Source organism: Dipodomys merriami, unplaced genomic scaffold (genome assembly GCF_024711535.1).
Source record: "Dipodomys merriami isolate MVZ:Mamm:240054 unplaced genomic scaffold, mDipMer1.0.p SCAF_24, whole genome shotgun sequence".
In the NCBI taxonomy this organism is placed as follows: Eukaryota; Metazoa; Chordata; class Mammalia; order Rodentia; family Heteromyidae; genus Dipodomys; species Dipodomys merriami.
In genome coordinates this window covers 23,677,439-23,694,537 of record NW_027203826.1, presented here as the reverse complement: position 1 = coordinate 23,694,537, position 17,099 = coordinate 23,677,439, and the positions used below count along the sequence as shown (strand labels likewise).

The 17,099-nt window shown below is 46.1% G+C and overlaps 1 protein-coding gene and 1 long non-coding RNA gene across 3 annotated transcripts in view; both read left to right on the top strand.

Moving 5' to 3' along the window:
- LOC138835827 (uncharacterized) overlaps nucleotides 1–8,085 on the top strand; it is a 29,732-nt gene extending 21,647 nt beyond the window's left edge. The window contains exons 5-6 of one of the 2 annotated variants that reach the window (XR_011374731.1): nucleotides 6,576–6,630; nucleotides 7,530–8,085. This is a non-coding gene — a long non-coding RNA (uncharacterized lncRNA). Of the gene's footprint in view, nucleotides 1–888; nucleotides 1,004–2,683; nucleotides 2,852–6,575; nucleotides 6,631–7,529 lie in introns of those variants that run through there. The other variant, XR_011374732.1, reaches the window with a different exon arrangement.
- A 3,529-nt stretch (nucleotides 8,086–11,614) lies between these two features.
- Nucleotides 11,615–17,099, top strand: part of Tnn (tenascin N) — a 67,824-nt gene continuing 62,339 nt past the window's right edge. Inside the window, exon 1 of the mRNA XM_070034422.1 lies at nucleotides 11,615–11,687. The gene's annotated coding sequence lies outside the window, so the exon portion shown is untranslated. The remainder of the gene's footprint in view (nucleotides 11,688–17,099) is intronic.

The window sequence follows — 17,099 nt, the reverse complement described above, 5'->3', positions numbered from 1 at the left end:
GAGGCCCAAGACATGGACTATTAAGGAAAATCAAACGTGTGTGTGTGTGTGTGTGTGTGTGTGTGTGTGTGTGTGAGCGTGTGTGTGTGTGTGTGTGTGTGTGTGTGTGTGTGTGTGTGCACGCGCGCTGGTTCTAGGGCTTGAGCTTAGAGCCTGAGTGCTTTCTCTGAGGTTTTTTGCTGAAGGTTAGCACTCTACCACTTGAGCCTCATCTCCACTTCTGGCCATTTGGTGGTTCATTGGAGATCAGAGTCTCATAGATTTCCTTGCTTGGGCTGGCTTCAAACCATGATCCTCAGATCTCTGCATCCTGAGTAGCTAGGATTACAGGTATGAGCCACTGATGCCTGGCTCTTTTTTCTTTTTGAATGAGTGGTGCGGCCTCAGGAAGAACATTTGAGCTGGGAGACCGTAACTCAATGGGTAAGAACAAAGGTCGGATTCTCCTATCGTTCACTGCAGTGTGTCTTGGGGCAGGGTGTCTTTTAGCCTTTGTGTCTCCATCCTTGAGGTCATTTTGGTATAGAGGAAACTCTTCTCCTCAGAACCATTGGAACAAGGGATTTCCAGTCGTGTGCCCTGTTGGGGGTGAAGACACACTCTGTCCACTCCCCTGGTGTAAATAAATATGCCCCAGCAGGTGATTTCTAAGCTACCAACGTGATGTCACCGAGAGTGGAGCTAGGAAGAGATGCACTCCATTGGAGCTTGGAAGCCCATGCATGCTGGCTTCCCACGCTGCTGAAATTCCCTTCCCAGCGGCCCTGGCTCAGCAGTGGAGGGGCCTCCAACCACTCCCCATCCACTCCCCCTCCTTCCCAAGCTGTAACTGGGGATGCACACCCACTTCCTTCTGAGGATGAGACTACCTCAACTCAAATCCTATAGGAGGAGTTCATTCCGGCAGAAATGAGTTGTCCTCACAGAAGAGTCCAGTGACCCAGAGTGGGTGATGAAATTCACCTTATAACAATACTTCCCTCCATCACCACCAGCCACAAAGGTAGGTTTCTTTGCAGATCACAGGGAAGCCTCGTTGCCACTAAGTTTGGAAATGCTCCTTTTGGGGAGACTGAAATCCCTAGGTCTTTGTGCTTACGTTTGTAAAGTCTGGAGATATGTTTTGGTTGGATGATATAAGAATTAGTTACCAAAAAAGCCCTGATCCGATTAGTTCAATCAATGAAGAAACAAATCACAGCCATATCCTAGGCAAGCACAGCAATGTTGACCTACGTGTCAGAGCTAAAACTATTTTTAAAAACTTAGGACAAAACTTGTGAATCTTGTGACTCTGGACGATTCAATGGTTTCTAATATATGACACTTAAAGTGCAAATAGCAAAAGAAAAAAAGAAATGGACCAAAGGAAAATTAAAAAACAAAGAATCACATGTTATACGTCAAAGGACACTATCAAAAGTGAAAAAGATAGTCCAAAAAATGGAAGAAAGTATCTGCAAATCCTATATCTATCAAGAGTTCAGAATATCTAAAGAACCCTTATGACTTCACAATAGAAAGACAAATAACTCAATCTTTTTTGGGGGGTAGTATGGGGTGTGTGTATGTGTGTTCATGTACACACCTGTGTGCACCTCCTGTGGGGGCCTGAACTCAGCATCTGGGTACTGTCTCTGAGCTATTTTTTGTTCAAGGCTAATACTCTGCTACTGAACCATACCTCTACTTCTGGATGTTTTGATGGTTAGTTGGAGATGAGAGTCTCACAGACTTTCCTGCCCAAGCTGGCTATGAATGAAGATCCTTAGATGTCAGTCTCCTAAGTAGCTAGGATTACAGGCATGAACCACTGACACCTGGAAATGACTCTTTTAAACAAATTATTTAAGTATACATTTCTCCAAAGAAGATACACAAATGTCCAACCAGCACATACAAAGACACTTAGCATTACTGATCTTATGGAAAGGCAAATGAGAATGAGAAGAAATCACTTCACATCCACTAAAGTGACTCTGATAAAGGCAGACAAGTATTGGGAATGTTGAAATATGGATATAACATGTAACTGACACTTTGGAAGAATGACAGTTTCTTTAAAAGTTAAACATAGAATTGCTCTATGTCTTCATAACTAATTCTACATTTAGGTAAATACCCACAATAAAGAAAATATACATCTACACATGCTTTGTGCTAAAGCAGTCATAGTAGACTTATTTGTAATAGCCCCAAATTGAAAAGGACTCAAGTTTCCATAAATTGATGAATAGGTAGACAAATATGCTATAACTACATAATGGAATATTACTCAGAAATCCTATTTCTATCAAGAGTTCAGAAAATCTAAAGAACTCGTATGACTTCACAATAGAAAGACAAATAGCTCAATCTTTTTGGGGGGTGGTATGCTGTGTGTGTTCATGTACACACCTGTGTGCATGCTCCGGTGGGGGTCTGAACTCAGGACCTGGGTGCTGTCTCTGAGCTATTTTTTGCTCAAGGCTAATACTCTGCTATTGAGCCACGCCTCTACTTCTGGATGTTTTCATGGTTATTTGGAGATGAGAGTCTCACAGACTTTCCTGCCTAGGCTGTTTTTTTTTTTTTTTTTTTTTTTTTTTTTTGTAGGAGGGTGGAATTCAGTGGTTATCTCTGATTGTGGGGATTGTAAGCTACATCCATTTTTAACATATACTTTTCTGCATTTTATCCTTAGTCTCTAGCAGCAAATGGCTGTTATAATGAAAATAATGATCTTTATGAAATAACAACTCTGGGTACATGATGCGTGAAGAGCATCCTGAAGATAACTGCCCCCTGCGGGTCTCAGGCGGCTGCCTGTGATCCGGCCTGCCCGCCCCACGCCCTCCAGTGATTCACTCATAGCAACTATTACTGTCAAAATAGATTAATAAGAAGATATTGACTTCTAGTGAGGGGGATATCAAAAAATATTGACTCACGAGGAGAAAATATTGATGGAAGAAGAATCCAGGTCTTTCATTGCCTTGAAGGGAGTAATAAACCTTCTCCTTTGCTGAATTGCATATTCTATTTATTTTTACAGGCAATTGCACATCGACAGTCATAGGTGGTACTTCCCTGTAAGCACTGGAAGAGGCTTTGCATTAAGAACGGATTTCCAGGCAACAAGGTGGAGAGAATGATCCTATGGGCAAAGAATAAATATAGCTTATGAAGGTGGGAGAGAGGGAGCAAGCAAGCCAAAAGACCTTGATAGGCGAGGGGTCTGTTCAGGTTTGTATTCAAGTTCAGCTGCATCCTAATTCAAACTGCAAAGGATGTATCTTCCAACTAGCTCAGACAGACTAAACCCCAATAGAGACTCGCTCCAGCAGGGCCCTGAATGAGGTCCAGTTCATTCAGGCTCCTTCAAGTTTGGATGATTTCTTAGGACCTTAGACCTACACTTGTCTCAAATAAAAAGAAGATGATATCATAACAACCATCACTTGACCCAGCCATGTTTTTCTGGGTTATTCTAGAGTGAGGTAATACTATTGCATGAAGTGATGAGCTGAAATTCATTTCACATTCAACTATTTTCCCAGTTGGGGTTTCCATTGTTGCATTGCAGATGTCTCTGAGGAGTAGTGACTTAAAAACAATGCTTCTGTCTTTGAAAGGTCATGGGAGGCCCACTCAGAATCATAGGGTCACTTAACTAAAAAAAAAATCACAAAGTTCAGTTCAAGCATCAGGCAAATACTGGAGGGAAGAAGTTGCAAGAAAGCTGGGGCCATTAAAAAACTTATAAGTAGCCAGGTGCCGGTGGCTCACACCTGTAATCCTAGCTACTCAGGAGGCTGAGATCTGAGGATTGTGGTCCAAATCTCGCCTGGGCGGGAAAGTCTGTGAGACTCTTAGTGCCAATGAACCACCAGAAAACCAGAAGTGGTTCTGTGACTCCAAGTGGTAGAGAGCTAGCTTTGAGCTGAAGTGCTGAGGGACAGTGCCCAGGCCCAGAGTTCAAGCCCCAGCCCCCCCCCCCCCGCATAGTTTTGCAAAGGGGTTTCAATTCAACAAATCAGATTATGAATGAGTAAAATGCATCTTGATCAATGCCACCCCTTTCTACATTTCCTCCTATCTTTCCCAGACATGTCCATACCCTCTTTGAAACCATTTAAAAACTTACCACTGACTCCCTACCAGAAGATAGCCAAATGAAATTAGAATAATCGTCCAGTTTGTACTTGGACCTCTCTGCCTCTGAACCATGGCCTGTCCCTGGCTGTGACTCTCCCTTTCCTCCTGAAATCCCTTACGTATCTTTTTTTTTTTTTTTTTTTTTGGTCCTGGGGCCTGAACTTTGGGCCTGGGCACTGTCCCTCAGCTCTTTAGCTCAAGTCTAGCACTCTACCACTTGACCATAGCTCTACTTCCAGCTTTTTCTGTTTAGGTGCTGAGGAATTGAACCCAGAGTCTCATATATGCAAGGCAAGCACTCTACCACTGAGCCACCTTCCAAGCCCCCCCTTACATATCTTTATGATCTTAGCAGCATGTCAATAAGTACTTTTGCTACCAAGAAATTAGTCAGTTTTTTATTGAATCCCTTAAAAGGGTTGCAGTTCTAAGAAATAAAATCCTGAGTCGAAACTTCTGAAGTTGGGAAACTTGAGGACTGGTTTTCACCCGGCAGATTAGCAATGTCATCAAAAACTCAAATTCCTTCCATTTTCTGCTCTGCCATCTTTAGTGTGTTTTCTTGGTCTTTGGCCAGCATTCCTTTTGGGTAGTTACAAGGTGTCTGGGACACTTCCAGTCATCCTGTGCAGATGGGACAACATTAATCTCTTCATTGGGTTGTGTACGAACACGTGTGTGCATGCGTGTGTGTGTGTGTGTGTGTGTGTGTGTGTGTGTGTGTGTGTGTGTGTGTGTGTAGGAACTTTTTCTCGGATCTCTGCCAGCACCCTGTCCTTTACATCTTCTTGACTCCAAATATACCACATCTTCTGCCTGAATTGGCCACTGGCAAGGGCAATTGAATCATTATTTTTTTGTTGTTGTTGTTGGTTGTGGGGCTTGTACTCTGGGCTTGGGCGCTGTCCCTCAGCTCTTCAGCTCAAGGCTAGTGCTCTACCACTTGAGCCACAGCGCCACTTCCAGTTTTCTGGTGACTTATTCTCCAATAAGAGGCTGTCTGAGCTGGCTTTGAACCTCGATCCTCAGATCTCAGCCTCCTGAGTGGCTAGGATTACAGGCGTGAGCCACTGGCGCCTGGCAATTGGATCATTCTTGTTGGCTTACATGAGTCAGAAACAACTCTCTAGTAGTGCTTGGTAAGAAATGTACGCATTATCCTGCCCATGCAATTGTAACCCCTCTGTACAGTATGTTCACAAATAAAATAAAATTAAATTAAAAAAAAAGAAAAAGAAAATGGGCTCCGATTTCCCTGAAGCCGGAGATCACGAAATGAGTAGATACTGAAATAAAATGGAGGTTCTCTTAGGCAATCGGAAGGGCAAGACTCTCGGGGAGGAAGATGGGGCAGTTCCCGCCACTGTGGCTGAAGTCAGGTATGGACATTTGCCTTGTCCTTGGGTATCTTAGGGGAGCAAGAAGTGTCATGATGGAATTTCAGGTGACTTAGTTTATTCTTTGCATAGGTAGTGAGGGCAATACAGGAGAACAAGGTCCAGCTTCTCTAAGAAGTTAAGAAGCCTCAGCACAGACACATCTCACAAGTGACCAGCCCCAAAAGTCTCTAAATGAGGGATTTTGAGAAGTCCCTTAATGTAGGGCCAGCTGAGCCCATCTTCCCCAGAAGATGAATAACATCAGCTGAAACCTTAATCCTAGAATCTATGGAAAATCCAAAGAATCCCACCTCCGCCTGCATTACTAAACTTCGTGATTTCCGTCCTTCACAGGGGAAGGGGCTCACGTCTTTGTTCATGTTGCTCTAAATTCTTGCTTCCTCTGAACTTGGTGTGTCTTCCATCTTATGGTGATTTCCTTCTCTCTGGGCGGTGTTGATTGAGATATGGCCTCGCTCTTTTTCCTTTGGCTTATTTCGAGTCCTCAAATTAGCTGAAAAAAAAAAAAAGAAAAGGTATTTGTGTGCCTAGAAGATTCAATTTAAAGGTATGAGCAATTCATATAAATTTAATCAATCTTTCTCTCTCTTTCCCTTTTCCTCCTCCTCCTCCTTTCTCTCCTCCTCCTCCTTTCTCTCCTCCTCTCCTTTCTCTGTCTCATGGGGGGGGGGGAATCTAATCAAGGGTCTTGTGCATGCTAGGCAAGCACTTTATCACTGAGTTACATCCCAGCTAGACATTCTTATTCTTCTTAAAAGTAATTCACTTTTTTTTGGTGTTGGGCCTTGAACTCAGGGCCTTGGCACTGCCTCTTTGTGTTTTTTTTTAGCTCAAGGCTAGTGTTCCACACCTAGTTCTGCCCTATCCTGCCCTGTTCTTCCCTCTTGAACTTTACTTGGACACCATACTACCCACTAAGAGACAGGCCACCCTCTGGCAGCTGTCTGTGGACATGTGACCAATCCGGCCAATGAGAGGCAGTAGAGTGATGTTTTCCATGTTGGCCTGAATCTAAACATGAATATTGTTCAATAACAGGAAACAGAGCTCCTCTCATGAATGGCTGATTCTAGAGCTGGGAGAGAAATGAAAGGTAAGCCTGGAGTACCCTGCTATGCCAGAAAGTACAAATTTATCCGAGGAATGATCGGGGTGTGTGAAGGCATACGGAAGCCAAGGGAAGGACTTGGGATGGCAAGGCACTACTGTGCCCAGCTATGGGTTGAAAAGGGGTCTCTGGAACTTTTCTGCCTGGACTGGTCTCATATCACAAATGTCCCATTCTATCTCTTTTTGTTTTTATTTTTATTTTTGTCAATCCCAGGGCTTGAACTCAGGACTTGGGTTCTGTCCCTGAGCTCATATGTGCTCAAGGCTAGCACCTTACCACTTGAGTCCTAACACTTGAGTCCTAACGCCTTTTATGAGTCGTTCATTGAAGAGTCTCACAGACTTTCCTGCCTGGGCTAGCTTTGAACCATTATCCTCCAATCTCAGCTTCCTGAGTAGCTAGGATTATAGGCGTGAGCTACCGGTGCCCAGCTGAGCCATGACTTCTGATCATTTCTCCTTCTCTCCAAGCACCTTTGGCACAACTCAGAGCCCTATCCTTAGACAGCTAGATGTGAGGCTCATTCTCCTGTCTTTGTGCCAGTTTGCATGTGTGCACCCTTGTTTTGGGTCATTTGAATGGAAACAGCTAATTTTTTTTTTGGGGGGGGGGTCCAGTCATGAGGCCTGAACTCTGGGCCTGGGAGCTGTCCCTCAGCTCTTCAGCTCAAGGCTAGTGCTCTACTTGAGCCACAGTGCCACTTCCGGGTTTTTTCTTTTTGCTTATGTGGTGCTGAGGAATCGAACCCAGGGCCTCATGCATGCTAGGCAAGCGCTCTACCACTGAGCCACCTTCCCAGCCCCTGGAAGCAGCTATTTTTAATCTTTAATGTCATCCAAGTAAAAATAATGAAGATGTGTATGTTTTTCTCTCCTTCTTAGAACAAGAGAATGAATTGCTCAATGCTTATGGAGCCTGTGCCAAGAAGGAAAGGAACATACCAGAGTCCATGTTGGTTCCTTTCCTGGCCTACAAAGGATTTAAAAGAAACAGTGAGGAGAGCAAGAGATGGACCCTGCCACTCACAGGTGTGAGATCGTGTTGAGAGAGGCCAGCCTGGGCCCAGTGAGACCCCGCTTCTCCCCCAAAAAACAAGGCCAAATTCCCAAGCCAAAGCAACACAAGGAAAGCAGCAACACGAACAACAGCAAACACAAACCAACGGGGCTAGCTCCACGATGTCCTGTCCTCAGCCTTTTCCTTTTCCCCTCCAATGGCATTTGATGGCACACAGGTGAACTAGAAAGCCATCCTGCAGATCTGGTGGGCCTGCTTCCAGAAGCTGTTTCTGGCAGGGCAGGAGAGCAATGGCAGGGGAGTTGCAGTAGATGTCAGCTTGTGATCCTTGGAAGTAGTTTCGGTTCATGGAAAGGAAGAAAGCCTCTGATGGTGAAAGGGAAAGGCTGGCCCTGACGGACCCTGCTCTCCTTACCTGTGCATCTGGTGGGTGAGAGGTGAGAGGTACTGGGCCGGGTGTTGTCAGTGTGGGTCCTGATGCCCCAGGTCTGCTCTTCCTGCTCAGAGCTGGCCTCTCCCACAGGTATGAGACCATGGAGGGAGCAGGTCGGGTCAGAGCAGGTTCTGTCTCGGCGGGTCTCTGCTCATTTCTTTCTGTACTAAAGATCGTTTCCTATTATTTCAGTAGTAGTCAACTCCAGTACTGCTCCCTCCCTCTCCCTCCCCCCAATAAATAAGCTATAGGTCCCAGAATGCCTGGAACAGGAAATAGAGACTTACTATATGTACTTTCAAACCCTGAGACTCAGCTTCTGGCTAGGAAACAATCACATTTCTTAAATATACTTATTCTGGATCCATTTAAGTGGAAACAGCCTGTGGTATTTTTAGCTGCTGCATAACCAGGGTAAAAATGAAAGAGGTAATGTATTTTTCCCCCCTTCTTTCTTTCCTCATTAGAATAAGAGAATGAATTGCTCATCCTTCGCAGAGTCCCTGTGGGGAAGGGAGGAAAATCCTGGAATCCTCATTGGCTGGCTCCTCCTCTAGCTTACATAGGATTTAAACCCAAGGAGGGAAGCCAAGGAACGAGGAGCTGAGGGCCAGGCCAGCACTAAGGTCCGCTGCACGGAGGACAGCTTAAGGAGGCAGCAGGGTTGGCAGTCGTGCCCAGCAGCCTCCCAGGTGAGCGTGCCAGGGTCTGTGAGCGGGAGGAAGGTACAGGTAAGGATGATCAGCTCTGAGCCTGAAATTCCAAGCCAAGGAAGCACAGGATAAATGTGAATTAGGAAATACATCCCGGGACCTAGGACCGGCACCTTCCAGTAGTATAGGACCCACAGGCCACATGTAACCTTTACCTGGCTCAGGGCAGTCTGGGGTCGGGGACCGAGCGTGCAGTTTCTACCTGGAACGGTAAATTTCCACAAGTGTTTCCTCTAAGTCTAGTAAGTCTTTCTCATTTCTTTCTTTCCTTGTTTTTTTTCTTCTTTACCGTATCAAAAGCCTCTTTTTTCTTTTGAAATTTCTTATCTGCGCATTTTTAAAAAAATTCCAAGCTAGAATTTTCCTTTCAGTTGTTGTCATTAAACTGTAATACATTTTTTTTTGGTGGATTTTATTCTTTCTTGTGCTTGTCCCAGGGCTTGAACTCAGGACCTGGATGGATGCTCTTCCTGAGATTTTTTTTGCTTAAGCCTAGCACTCTATCACTCGCTTCCTGCTTTTTGGTGGTTTATTGGTGATAAGAATCTTATGAACTTTCCTACCTGGGCTACCTTTGAACCATGATCCTCAGATCTTAGCCTCCTGAATAGCTAGGGTAATAGGCATGAGCTACCTGCACTTGTCTTGGATTTTGTGTGTAACAAGATGGTGTTTGTAAAGTCACTTGAAGGGTTTTAATGTTTATTTGATGTTTAATTGTATCAATTTTAATTACTGTTGTTAGACGTCCACTTCTTTTCCCCAAGTTTCTGTATAATTATCCTCATTTATGCCTCAAAGAAACCATTTAGAATCATCTCAGGAAAGATGTGGTAGACTAGTTTTTGGAAGCCTAGCTTTTGGTTTATTAATTTCTGCAGTTGGGAGACATCTAGGGAAAGGAGGAGATAAGAATGAACGAGACCAGGCAGGGTTTCAATGACACACACTAAACTTAGCTGCTTATACAAGGATTAAAGAAAGAATAGTGTCGGTATAAAAGTAGCAAACTATCCATATCTTGACACAAGTAAACCATAATGTCCAAGGCCCTGGGTTCTTGGAGAAGCCAAGGTGTCTCTAAAATAGCATGTGATCACTGACAGAGAATAGGATTCCTTGTTTGTTTTTCTTTCTCTGGTACTGGGACTTGACCTTAGGACCTTGTGCTTTTACTTGGCTTTTTCCCTCAAGACTGCACTCTGCCTCTTGAGCCATCTTTCTATTCCAGCTTTTACTGGTTAATTGGAGATGAGAGTCTCACAGACTGTTCTGCCCCTAGATCGCTTCAAACCTGATCCTCAGGTCTCAGTCTCCTGAATAGCTGGGATTCCAGGTGTGAGCCACCAGCACTGGTCTCAGAGCAAGGGTCCATGGGAAGACTCAGCGCCCTTGTCACTGGAGCATACTTAAAGATTCACGGTGCCCGCCATAGTGTTGGGAAAGGGACTCGGGGAAGAAATAGAGTATGAACAGTGGTGTCATTTTTCCCAGGAATGGGGGGTGGGTAGGAAATCCCCTCATAACTTGGAGTCTTGCTCTTTTCCCAAGTTTGTGGACTGCAGCTAATGGCCAAAGCAGGAAAAATGGGGTAGATGATTCCAAGTCATCTTGTAGCTTCGGGTTTCCATTCCAGTGCTATGCTGTGGTTAGAAACGTAGGGTAGATGGAGGTCTGTTTCTGAGAAGATGCCGAGGAAATCGTGCCGGGGCCCGAGGAAACCCCTGTGTACCCATCACTCATTCCAGAGTCCTGGTTCCTCTTGGCTCTGGCGGCAGACGTGATTAGCTCCTGGCTTCGGTTATGCATTTGGAGCCACCAGACTGTGAACCGACGGTGCTGAGAGCTCAGCCTGTCACCCCGAGGGACCCGAGGCTTTGCCCCATTCCACTGCAGTGCGTTCACACCATGCCACCAGCTGCCGGCTTAATCTGTGCCCAGCAAGTATGAGGGGAGCAACATACCCCCTTGGCCCATAGCAATGCCTGTCCTCCTCAGTGGAAGGCTGGGACGTTGGGAGTTATTTGCATGTGAGGGAAATCGCATGCTAAAGCTCAGGAAGGAAATAGTAAGTTTTCATGAGGTGCATCTCTTCATAACCACTCAGCTGATGCTGGCCTATCGGATTTCTCTCACACCCGCAGCATAAAGGGTTCAATCTTCTATCAAGCTATACTTGGCCATTCTGGGGATGGGATAGTTGCTTGGATGTGGAAAAAGATAGATCCTGGATTTAAGCCCTGAATCCCGGTTTTCTTCTCATTGTACCCGCACCTGGTCAATGAACGTTAACGAGAGGTGTTTCTGTGTGGAAGTAATTCACTTCCTAGGAGTACGTAGACATTTGCCTGATGTTAGACAGTTTTTTCTCCACCTTCTGACTCCTGTCCTCTAAGCAGTACTAGGATTTGAATTCAGAGCCATGAACTTGCCAGGTTGGAATTCCACCACTTGAGCCATACCCCAGTCTTACTTTGGGCTGGTTGTTTTAGGAATGGAGTCTAGTAAACTTATCTGCTTAGTCTGGCCTTGGCCCTCGGTGTCCTCGGCCTCAGCATCTTGAGAAGCTGGGATTATGGGCACGAACCATCAGCACCCAGGTTCAGAGGGAGCTTTTAAGGTGTTTCCTGGTACACAATCAGTGCTAAGAAAGTGATAGGGACTATCCTTTTCACCCATCGGAGGTCACGCCTTTGCAAGGCAAATTAAAATTCAGCTGAGGAAACAAAACAAAGCGAGCCTGTGGCAAGCCTCAGAAAGTGCAACAGTTGAAATGAGAGGCTGCTCAGAGGATATGCTTTATCTTTCCTGCCTGTGGCAGAGAGCCAGCAGCCTCCATGGAAAGCAATCTTCAGCAAAAGAGATACAGCCTGGAGGTGAGTCATGACAAGCCTTTCCTAGGTGCTCATCGGATGGACTTCACTGACACAGCGATGCCCAAAGTGTGGCCATATTTAACCTATCACAGAGAGCACACCTTGCTGTCTGCAGTCTGTGAGCAATGCCTTCACAGAGGGTTCAGTGCTGCGGATAAAATGGAGGTACTTGGCCCATGGGAGGCTTGAACTAGGAGAGAAGATGGAGGAGAAGGCATGCAGGGGATATCTAGTGCAGGGTGGGCCATGTTTAGAAAGCTTGCTTAGCTTTCCGAGCACTTGACTCTCCTGGACGAAATATTCAAGTCACAAGGCCCTGAGTCACCCCGGCCTACGTTATGGATCATTGGCGAACTATGATCAAGAGCGTGAAGAGAGTTTGGCAGTGACACTTGTGACATTTTCTTTCATGGTTCAGGGATGCCCACCCTATCATTTTGGGGACAGACTATCTTCTTAAGTGACTCCACTGGAAATTCATGATAATACGGTTTTTCTCATTTGCTTGCGGTTCATGGAAAAGACAGGATGAGGTAATGAGGGAACAGAGACAGTCCTGAATATAACTACATAGATCAGCAACAGTGGCTAGAAATTGGCTCCTGCTGCTGCCTTTGATGGCAGTGGTATGTTTTCCCCCGTCTGACTCAGGGTATGTCTTGTTTTTTGGAGAGAATGAGGGGACGTACAGGTCATCCAGCCACAGGGGTGGAGAATCCCTCCTCAACCTGACCAAGGCCTGGCCAGTCTCTGCCCCAGTGCACAGAAGGTCTTGATGCTTCATTTTTCCAAGTCTCATCTTGACTCTGCTCAGAGTAAGTGCAGACCCAGGGTTTAGTTACTGATTCATTCATGTTTTCCTGGTTACCCAGTAGGCCTTGAGTTTCCTTTATTTGAAGAAGAAGCTCTCTCTGAAAAGACATATGGCAGAAAAAGCTACATTTTTGGTGATGGGGAAGGGACTTTTTTTTCCCCTTCCTCACATATACAGCACATATTATAGAGATGAAGAACCCAGATCTAGAGTGGACAGTCTTGCTATACGATCCCAGCTGTACTACTTATTATCTGTGTGCCCTTAGTCAAATTAACCTCTCTGAGCACTTGTAACCAAGAATGCTCTCCATTGGCTTTCAGCATTTTGAAGATTCAATAAGACTAATGTTGATTTAAAAAATGCTGGAGTACCTATATCTAGTAAACACACACACACACACACACACACACACACACACACACACACACACAATGTAGTGTGGCTGATATTTAATTCACAAACCTCGGAATTCCATGCTATTCTGGGCTAGGAGGGGATTGATACAGCCATTGCCACCTAGCGATTCCTGCAGATTTGGGAGCTGTGAACATTTGACTGGGAATTAAAGCCACAGGGATAGATACAGCTACCAAGGAGAAATGAGACCCCATTTTAGAGCTCTGAGACTTCAGGGCATCTCTGGAGCTCTGCAGAGGCACTATTGGTCTAAAAGCATTCATCTGTTCCTCCTGTACCTCCCACCCTCCCCTCTCATCCACTACCCCTCAGTGGTAAAGACATGATTCCCGGGGCATCTGGTTTCTGGTGCTTTCTTGCATGCACCTTTCCTATATGGGAATGATTGATCCTTCACTTCTTATAGCATCTCCTCTACTTTCCATGGGAAGTGACTCCTTCGTGGAGAAATGTATGACATGCGAAATGGTGAAACGCGGTGTCTTTGCAGGCCTCTCCCCCCCCCCCTTCCCCAGGGAGCTGGCTGCGGTGTACCGTAGTGCACAGAAAACAGTGGGTGAAGTCATTGCTTCTGAATGCTACCAAACACAGCTAGGCTTTCCCCTGGCCTCATGTGGGAGAGAGAGAGAGCCAGCAGCTTCTCTTGTTTGCTTTTACCCTCGACAAGTCTTCGATGGAGGATTCCCCATGTCATCTTTCGAGCAATCACACTTACTGCCCTGGAAAAGCTGAGCTTGCCATGGGGAGCGGGAGGGGCTGGCATTAGCCGGGACATCTCGTTCCTTTTCAGGGGACCAGGCGACAGGAGGGCTCCGACAAGAGCTTCTGGGGTTTCTCATTTCCGTGGCTTCAAAACCAACCACTGGGAAACGGGGCTTTGGGCAGCCTTGCTGTGGTTTATGGCAATACTCCCTGGCTTTTTTTTTGCATGTGTTCAAGAACTTCTTCAAGAAACATCTGCACTCCATTTAGACCACTCACGGCTCCTGAGTGGTCTCAGGAATAATGAGCCACAGGCTGAGAGTGAGCCGTGGTGGGAAAAGGCAGCGAAATTGGGGCTTTCCTGGCTCTGTTGCTGCCAGGGAAGGGGGTTTTGAACAGTGGAAACACTCATGCTACTGTGCTTTGGAGACTGAGGTTGCTCATGGGCTCAGGGGTCCAGGCCAGGGACTGGACACCTGGGTTTGTTTCTGAGATCTTATGTTCATTAGTTGCATAATCAGTAGCACTATGCTGTCTGGGTCTCTGCCTCTCTGTTCCCAGCTTGAATAACAAGTAGAAAATTGGCTGTGTGATTGTCTTCTCATTGAGAAGCACTCTTTTTGTTGTTGTTGTTGGTTGTGGGGCCTGAACTCTGGGCCTGGGCGCTGTCCCTCAGCTCTTCAGCTCAAGGCTAGCGCTCTACCACTTGAGCCACAGCACCACTTCCAGCTTTTTTTTTTTCTGCTTATGATCGAACCCAGGGCCTCATGCATGCAAGGCAAGCGCTCTCCCACTGAGCCACCTCCCCAGCCCTGGGAAGCACTCTTTAAAATAGCAATTCCACCCGCTCCCCCACTTCCTCGATCTTCTCACAAAAGTCCCACACAGAGCCCCAAAGCTTTCTGCTTGCTTTGGTCCTAGAATCACTGTTCTGAAGGCAAATCATTTGCCCTGTCAGAACACCAGTCGCCCCTTTAGGCCACATCCATGCAGGCGAAGGCTGGAATCCACCGACAGGCACAGTGGGCCTCCGGCCTTTCCATGCTGCTCGTGAGGAGTGGTGGACAAGGACAGGAGCAAAAGGACACCACTGCTGGGCGGGGAACGTTGTACTGCCATCATCTTACTGGATGCCCGGCAATGGCAGCTGCTGCTGCTGCTGCTAGTCCGTGCCCCTTTGTGAGTTCTTCCTGCTTGTAGTTGCTGTGGGGTGGGATACTCCTGATGAACTGTTTCGTTGTACTGTGGCTCTAGCCTCCCCACACCCACTCCCCCACCCACTCCCCCCATCCCACAGAACCTTGTCTGTCATTGATCTGGTCTTGCCTCTCCCACTGAGGTGTCCCCTAAGAACCTGTAAATTCCTCCTGGTCAGAGTCAGACTCTGGTCTCTGTGTGCCACCTCCTAGTTACCCCAAACTTCCACTAGTTCAACTCTCTGTAAAGGACGTGGACACTGATTGTCCACTGTTCAAATCCCTAGATGATAAGAAACGTCCCCGACCCTTCCCAGTCCTATCTGTAGTGTGCGAGGTTAGTGCGTGAAAGGTAGCACACGCTCAGAAAAGCTGTAACACATCATTCCTATCAAGAATCCATGCTGCGGATGACTGAAAGAGCCAAGACCGAGTAATGTACTATGAATGCCTGTCTCTGTCTGTCTGTCTGTCTGTCTCACATTCACACATACACAGAGTAACTGGAAAGAAGAGTAGGAAAGTCCCAGCACAAAAATGGTTAAGGTTTGAAGAGACAGAAGTGCTCATACTTTGGTTTGGTCATTACACATGATATGCATGCATTATATTATACGGATGCACAAATATTATGTCTCAATAAAATAAACAGGTGCATTTCTGTTTAGTTCTGGGTAGTGGCACATACCTTGGGTGCAGTGTATAGTTAATCTGCACAGATAAGGGAATGGCTTAGGGACAAGCCTCTTCTTTAAACTTCTTTAGCTTTGTATCAGAAGGTCCTATTAAGGAAGACCAAGCACAGATTGTGATCATATGGATCTGGGTTGGAATTCTGACTCTGCTACTTACAGGTAGGGCAACACCTGGTAAGAGCCTTTGCCTCTCAAGACTGAGTTTCCTTCCCCACTGAGGAGAGTAACCGTGGCTTCACACAGCACTGTGTGTGGGGGGTGTGTGTGTGTGAGTCATGGGGCTTGAACTCTGGGCCTGAGTGCTGTCCCTCAGCTCTTCAACTCAAGGACACTTGACACTACCATTTGAGCCACAGCACCACTTCGTTTTCTGAGTGGTGGTTTATTGGAGATAAGAGTCTCATGGACTTTCCTGCCCAGGCTAGCTTTGAACCGAGATCTTCAAAGCTCAGCCTCCCGAGTAGCTAGGATTACAAGCATGAGCCACCGGCACCTGGCCACACAGCACTGCTGACCAGTGGTTATGAGGATCTATGCACCTGACCAATGCCTGGCACGTCCCGCAATCTGACAACTAACATTTACTATTTAATATTATTACATTACTATTATTTTATTATGTATTTTATTGCTGTTCCTGGGGTTTGAATTTAGGGCCTCACTGTCAGTGATCAGCAAGGGGCTGGGGAAAGAAACCAAGGAATTGGGCTGAGGAATGAGGCAGTGGTGATGATGCTGCCTCCTGGTGGCTGAGCAGCAGCATTTCAGGCCTGCCTGGCCTGGGATGCCTGGCCTGCCACCTTTACAGAGATGGGTCTGAGGATAGTGACAGCACCCCTCAGCCCGTGACTCTGTGCTCCTGCCTCCCGACGACCCCCAGATGAAGCCACCTTGGGTCCTGTCCCTCAGAAGCTTACAGTCTAATGAAGAGAAAAGCTGTGTACAAGAGGGACGAAAGCAGGAGACCAAGAGGGAGGGACTACTAGTTCTCTCCAACTGCTTAGGAGCAAGAGCAGGCTTCCAGCTGGGGCGAGACGGGGGAGAGGCAGTAAAGAAGACTTGATGAATAAGTTATTTTTATTCATAAGGAAGTCTGCTGTTTCCCAGGTTCATATGCAGCATTGTACGAATTAGTAAATGTGAAACACTTAGAATAGTGCTTCTTTTATAGCAAGCACTCTAGGGGAAATCAATTGTTATTGATATCAATAATTATTGGTATTATGAATAAAGAGAATATTAGGGCTGCTGTAAAGACTAGAGAGAGTGGGTGGGGTGTGACCAAAGCCTGGACAGTAGGCCTTCAACACAATAGGGTTGCTCCATGTAGATCCTACAAAATTAAGAAGGCATGGCTCAGTTGGTAGCGTGCTAGCCAATGAGCTAAAGCATCAGGTACTGACTTCCAGTTCCAGTCTTAGAAAGGAGTGAAGGAAGGGTGGGTAGGGAAGGGATGGGTGAGAAAGTTGGAAGGGGTGACATTGATCAAGATATCCTGTATTCATAAACTGCTCTGTCAAATGGCAACTCCTTTGTACAACTACTTAAAGATAATAATAAAAATAAAAAGGAAGTGCAGACAAAA